The 7,327-nt window shown below is 49.6% G+C and overlaps 1 protein-coding gene across 1 annotated transcript in view; it reads left to right on the top strand.

Moving 5' to 3' along the window:
* Nucleotides 1-5,749: 5,749 nt before the first annotated feature.
* The window catches only part of GNG2 (G protein subunit gamma 2), a 67,782-nt gene continuing 66,204 nt past the window's right edge, over nt 5,750-7,327 (top strand). The window contains exon 1 of the mRNA XM_081194983.1: nt 5,750-5,951. The gene's annotated coding sequence lies outside the window, so the exon portion shown is untranslated. The remainder of the gene's footprint in view (nt 5,952-7,327) is intronic.

Here is a 7,327-nt window from a genome sequence, read left to right as displayed (position 1 = left end):
GCAACCAAAATGGTCAAAGGCCTGGAAACGATGTCTTATGAGGAACGGCTAAGGGAGCTGGGCATGTTTAGCCTGGAGAAGAGGAGGTTAAGGGGTGATATGATAGCCATGTTCAAATATATAAAAGGATGTCACATAGAGGAGGGAGAAAGGTTGTTTTCTGCTGCTCCAGAGAAGCGGACACGGAGCAATGGATCCAAACTACAAGAAAGAAGATTCCACCTAAACATTAGGAAGAACTTCCTGACAGTAAGAGCTGTTCGGCAGTGGAATTTGCTGCCAAGGAGTGTGGTGGAGTCTCTTTTTCTTTGGAGGTCTTTAAGCAGAGGCTTGACAACCATATGTCAGGAGTGCTCTGATGGTGTTTCCTGCTTGGCAGGGGGTTGGACTCGATGGCCCTTGTGGTCTCTTCCAACTCTATGATTCTATGATTTCTACTCCGGTGGGGAGTTTCCCTTTGACAAAGTGTAGGATCATGGCAATGAAAATAAGGAATAGAGTTGGGGCAATAACACAGCCCTGTTTAATACCTGATCCCACGGAATGGTTCATTTTGAGAGCCATTTTTATCTGGGATTGTTGCTGTCCTTATCATGGAGGAGCCGAAGGATGTTCACAAATTGATCTGGGCAGCTGATTTTCAGAAGGACAGTCCACAGGGCAGTGTGATTTACAGTGTCCAAGGTCTTAGTCAGGTCAACAAACACCATATACAGCGGTTGGTTTTGCTCTCTGCATTTTCCCTGAAGCTGTCGAGTGGTGAATATCATGACTACTGTCCCCCTAGAAAGTCAAAAACCATTTTGGGATTCAGGAAGGGTAGCCTCGGATATAGTTAGGAGACGGTTTGCTAAGATCCTTAAAATAATTTTGCAAGCTGCAGCTACTAAAGAGATTGTTTCCACAATCCATTCTATCACCTTTTAAAAAAAAAAAAGATTGATAATTTTGGCATCCCTAAAGTCTGCTGGGATCTCCTCTCTCTCCCATATTTTTTTGATGGTGTAACGTTGGAAAGTGTCAATCACCTTTCCTACCCTCATTCCACATGGGTCAACACTGATGCCAAAATCCAGCATCGCCTGAGCTCTGTAAGTGCAGCCTTCTCCCAACTGAAGCGCAGAGTGTTTGAGGATTGGGACATCCGCAGGGAAACCAAAATGCTTGTTTGCAAAGCTATTCTACTAACAACTTTACTGTCTTCTTGTGAAACATGGACCACATATAAACGCCATCTCCAATTCCTTGAAAGATTCCATCAATGGTGTCTCCAAAAACTTTTACACATCACTTGAGAAGACAGGTGAACTAATGGCAGTGTACTGGAAGAAGCAAAGATCACCAGTGTCGAAGCAATGATTCTTCAACATCAACTTCGTTGGACGGGTCATGTTTTGTGGATGCCTGATTATTGTCTTCCAAAGCAACTACAGTGGCACCTTGGGTTAAGTACTTAATTCGTTCCAGAGGTCCATTCTTAACCTGAAACTGTTCTTAACCTGAAGCACCACTTTAGCTAATGGGGCCTCCTGCTGCCAACGCGCCACCGGAGCAAGATTTCTGTTCTCATCCTGAAGCAAAGTTCTTAACCTGGGGTAATATTTCTGGGTTAGCGGAGTCTGCAACCTGAAGCGTATGTAACCTGAAGCGTATGTAACCCAAGGTACCACTGTACTCTATTCTGAACTTAAAAATGGAAAGTATAATGCTGGTGGTTAACAAAAGAGGTTTAAAGACCGTCTCAAGGCAAATCTAAAAAAATGTAGTATAAACACTGACAACTGGGAAACACTGGCCTGCTAGCGCTCCAGTTGGAGAACAGCCTTTACCCAAGGTGTCATGGGCTTTGAAGATACTCGAACTCAGGGCGCAAGGGAAAAACATGCTAAGAGGAAGCCACACTTGGCAAACCCTCACCGTGATCAACTCCCGCCCAGAAACCAATGTTCCCACTGTGGAAGGATGTGTGGATCCAGAATTGGCCTCCACAGTCACTTGCAGACTGACTGTTAAAACTGTGATTATGGAAGACAATCTTATTCGGCTACGAGGGATCGCCGAAGAAGAAGAAGAAGAGCTTATTCCCATGATGCACGGGGAAACCGGGACCTGTTTTTTGTTTTTTTTTAATTTTCTGCTAGGTATGAGTCCCCGTGAGCACTTTGCTCCAGCGTTCCAGCATCCACATTGACAGCTTCAGCTGCTGTTTCGATCTGGAGAAGTTTGAATTTTAGAGCCTGGCTGTGTTTCTGGTCACGTCTAGGTTTGAGTAGTGCAAGTTAAGGACATAAGAACCACCTGCTGTGTCAAGTTGTGGGTGAACATATCAGACAACACAGCGATTCTTCAGACAGCTCTCGTTTATTCACAGGCCAGAACAGAACTGAACTGAAGGGTTCAGCCAGCCTGCTTATATAGAGCTCCACTAGAACGCAACAGTAACAACTTTCTGTAACTATCCAATCACTGAACGTCACGTTTAATCCCTTATTTGCATATGCGGACCTGAGTGAAAACTATCTACAGTATCCCCCTGCTGGCCCAGGGTGAGAACTTCAGTACATAATATGCAGGATCCGGCCAGTGGCCCCTCCAGCCCAGCATTCCATTATCACAGTGGCCGACCAGTTGCCTGTGGGAAACCAGCAAGCAGGATTCGAGCACAAAAGCCCTCCCCCCCCCCTTATTTTGCCAGGAGCCAGAGTCAGGCAGAAGTCAGCAATAAAACAATAAAGCACCCAATGTCAGAGAAGTTAACTCTTTATTCCAAGAAACGAAACGGCTCAGGCCTAGTGGTCGCAGCAACCTTTCCCAGTAGGTCTTGCCCCAATGGGGCAGTTGTGAGGGCTTCCCAGCAGCCTAAGGCTTCTTCGTCTTGTATCTCTTTACTCATCCGTCTTCATTTCTCTGTGTGTTCTGGGAGACCAGGGCAGGAAGGAGCTGGTCATAGCAGGAGAGGGGGATTCCGTGGGCTCTCCAGCAGTCTGCCTCATCTCTGTCTCCTGGGTCCCCTCCTCTCCTGCCTCTGAGTCTGCACTGCTCTCTGCCCCAGCCTCTTCCCGCTCACTAAACCCTGTCGCCTCTTCAACCTCTGACACCACCTCCTCCCAGTCTGCTCCCTCTTCTCGCTCTGACCACTCGTCATCACCCCGCCACCAGTCCCCTGGCTCCATGCCTTCTTCCTTTGGGGGGGGGGGGTCCCAAGCTGGTCCCGCCCACCACTCCTCTGCCTCCAGCCAGTCCACGTCGGTTTTCAAGCAACTGGAACACAGGAGCATTGCTGCCCCCAGCTTGAGTCAATAATAATAATAATAATAATTTATTATTTATACCCCACCCATCTGGCTGGGTTTCCCCAGCCACTCTGGGCGGCTTCCAAAAGAATATTAAAATACTGTGATACATCAAACATTAAAAGCTTCCCTAAACAGGGCTGCCTTCAGATGTCTTCTAAAAGTCTGGTAGTTGTTGTTCTCTTTGACATCTGGTGGGAGGGCGTTCCACAGGGCGGGCGCCACTACCGAGAAGGTCCTATGCCTGGTTCCTTGTAACCTCAGTTCTCACAGTGAGGGAACCACCAGAAGGCCCTTGGCACTGGAGCTCAGTGTCCGGGCAGAACGATGGGGGTGGAGACGCTCCTTCAGGTATACTGTCCCTCGGCCTGAAAGTGAGATGAGAGCTGCAACCCCAGAGTCTCCTTTGACTGGACTTCACCGTCCAGGGGTCCTTTACCTTTTTTTTACAATGAGAAGCAACCAGCAGAGGTGTGTGGAGAGTTGTTACTTTCTACAGAGCAGTTATATTTTACAAACGTTTATCAAGCCTTCCTTAGCTGTCCGCCCCCCCAACCAAAAAACCCCTCTCCCACTGTCTCCATTATGGAGACTTTCGGAGCATGCCACGCCCACCGAGGTGATGCAAAGCTTCTCTGGAAAGCAGAAAGGGGAGGAAAGACAGAGAAGGCAAGTGGCTTTCTACCTCATCTTTAAGCCAATTGCATTTCAGTTCCATGCAAGGCCATATGGCAGAAAAGAGGATTGGAATCAGAGGATTCCATAAAATGGAGGGTGCCACTACCGAGAAGGCCCTCTGCCTGGTTCCCTGTAACTTGGCTTCTCACAGTGAGGGAACCGCCAGAAGGCCCTCGGAGCTGGACCTCAGTGTCCGGGCAGAACGATGGGGGTGGAGACGCTCCTTCAGGTATACAGGACCGAGGCCGTTTAGGGCTTTCAAGGTCAACACCAACACTTAGAATTGTGCTCAGAAACATACTGGGAGCCAGTGAAGGTCTTTCAAGACCGGGGTTATATGGTCTCGGCGGCCGCTCCCAGTCACCAGTCTAGCTGCCGCATTCTGGATTAATTGTAGTTTCCAGGTCACCTTCAAAGGTAGCCCCACATAGAGCGCATTGCAGTAGTCCAAGCGAGAGATAACCAGAGCATGCACCACTCTGGCAAGACAGTCTGTGGGCAGGTAAGGTCTCATCCTGCGTACCAGATGGAGCTGGTAGACAGCCGCACACAGAGTTGACCTGCGCCTCCATGGACAGCTGTGAGTCCAAAATGACTCCCAGGCTGCGCACCTGGTCCTTCAGGGGCACAGTTGCCCCATTCAGGACCAGGGAGTCCTGCACACCCGCCCACCTCCTGTCCCCCAAGAACAGTACTTCTGTCTTGTCAGGATTCAACCTCAATCTGTTAGCCGCCATCCATCCTCCAACCGCAGACTAGTAGCCATCGACTGCCCTTTCCTCCACGAATTTGTCTGTTCCTTTCTTAAAGCCACCTGGGTGGACGGCCATCGTTGCTGGTTAGTTGCCACTGAGGTCCAGCACCGAGGGCCTTCTGGCGGTTCCCTCACTGCGAGAAGCCAAGTTACAGGGAACCAGGCAGAGGGCCTTCTCGGTAGTGGCACCCTCCCTGTGGAACGCCCTCCCACCAGATGTCAAAGAGAACAACAACTACCAGACTTTTAGAAGACATCTGAAGGCAACCCTGTTTAGGGAAGCTTTTAATGTTTGATGTATCACAGTATTTTAATATTCTTTTGGAAGCCGCCCAGAGTGGCTGGGGAAGCCCAGCCACATGGGCGGGGTATAAATAATAAATTGTTGTTGTTGTTGTTGTTTTCTAACACTTGCGCCCAGCAGTTTCTGCATTCAAGCTATATTTAGCTCCACTTCCTCTTTATTTACATAAGACACTGTCTTGTGCTGAGCCAGGCCATAGGGTCCACCTAGCTCTGTGCTGTTGGCACAGGCCGGCAGCAGCTCTCCCAGTCCTACCCAGCCGGCAATGCTGAGGATTGCGCCAGAGGAGCCACTGCCTGGTCTACTCCAGCTTAGCAGATAGCTCAGTCGGTAGAGCAGGAGCCCCTTAATCTCAGGGTCCTGGGTTCAAGTCCTGCGTTGGGCAAAAAGATGGGGGGGATTGGACTAGATCACCCTTGTGGGGGGGGGACCCTTCCAACTCTACGATTCTAATCTCAGGGAACATCCCTTTGCAAGGAACCCAGCGAGATGCCTTCTACTGAGTGAGTCAGTGCATGGGGTCGGCCCGGCTCAGTGCTGTCTGCACGGGCTGGCAGCAGCTCTCCAGGATTTCAGGGGCGGGAGAGAACAGAGAACGAGGCTTCAAGGGAGAAGCATCACACAGCAGCTCGAGGAGGAAGCGGTAGTTGCCGTGTTTCCTGTACAACGGGGAGCTGATTTCACACACACACACACACACACACACACACACACACACACACACACAGAGAGAGAGAGAGAGACTGGGTGGGGACTCTCATCTGAGGCTCAGCTCAGCTCTCTAGCGATCCAGCTGTTGCTGCTACTCCCGGCTCTGGGATTCAGGAAAGGAGGGGGGCATTTTGCTTCTGACCACATCTGGATCCAGGAGGGGAGGAGAGGGACTCCGCTGTGCGCTCCGGTTTGTGAAATCTTCATCCAGGTAAAGGAGAGGGCGAAATCCCACTAAACATGTTCAAGGGGGGGTCTCTATCCCTTTTCTTCCTGGGCTGTAGGTTTTCTTCCTTTTTCTCCAACGCGATGGTCAAGGGGCAGCCTCGTTTCCTATGCATGCATCTGATCGATCGATCGATCTCTCCAATTTTCCACCTTTGGGTTTGTGGCGCCTCCAGGCGCAAACGGGGTTTTCACAAGGGACACCGACTGGGGTGGGCTGACAATCCTGCCCGGATTTCTTGCAAGCAAAATACGATCCTCTGTTGGGGAAGGAATCTTGCAAACCGGGGAATATGTCGAGGGAGGGAGTCTAATAACACGTCTCTCCCCGCCAGTGCAAGAGAAATTGATGGGAATGTGTGTGGTGGTGGTGTTTTTTCATTCAGCCAGAGAACAAAACACACACTCACACTTTACGCCTCACGGCTCTTTGCAAAAACTGCATTTAATTTAATTTGGCGTCACTCCGGAGTGGTTGCATCGCCAGCGCTCTGCCTAATTTGTAATGCACGTGAATCATTATATATATTTTTTTAAAAAACACCCTCCCCTCCTTTCTGCGAGGGATCTTCCTGGGTGGGCGAGGGACCCCCTTCCCACCCGGATCTGTTCGCAATCTCTTTGTTCGGAGCAAGTAGCATTTTCTGGCATGCCTGGACTCCCCTCCCATGTCTCATGCTGGGGATGATGTTGATCCGGAGAGTCTTGTCTGTCTGATTCAGATACTTAAAACTCATGGCAAGCATTGGGATCCCACCCAATATGTGTATATATTAAATCCTTCTGTTCGGCTTTGTTTAAAGTTGTTTCCTCCTTCTCCAGCTGGAAAAGCTGTCTTTTTCAATTCTTTTAAGTTGGGGGCAGAGGAAAATCTGCGTATTGGCTCCTTCTCCTGGAAATATTTCTCTTGTGTTAGCAGATTTTTAAAATTTTATTTTTAGGCAGTGGTAGGTGGTATTACTGCTCTGATGGCAAAAGGGTGGGCGAAGGTGGGCAGCTGTGTTCTGCTGGCAGCGTGCACGAATTCAAGATTGCCAAACTGCCGAGAGAAAGGCTCTGGTGTTTATTTATTTTTTAAGATGGGTGGGTGGATGGACAGATAAGCATTAAAACTGGGTGGGCAGACTGAACGGGCAGTCTGACTCAGGGCAAACCAGCCCAGCCTACCCTTTTACCCTTCACCTCCACCCCACCAGCCCATTCATAAAATGACCTGGGATGGGGACTCTACAGGATGTTGACATTGTGGAAGGAGCCCAAGCCTTGCAAAAGGGTGAGTGGCCATTGACAAAGCAGGTCATGCCACAGGGTCCAGCCTCTGGGAACAAAGACTGAATTTAGAAGACTTTGGCCTGCCTGCTA

The sequence above is a fragment of the Podarcis bocagei genome, assembly GCF_964188305.1.
Source record: "Podarcis bocagei genome assembly, chromosome: 1".
Classification (NCBI taxonomy): Eukaryota; Metazoa; Chordata; class Lepidosauria; order Squamata; family Lacertidae; genus Podarcis; species Podarcis bocagei.
The sequence above is the reverse complement of the archived record's forward strand: the minus strand, read 5'-3'. Positions and strand labels throughout refer to the sequence as shown.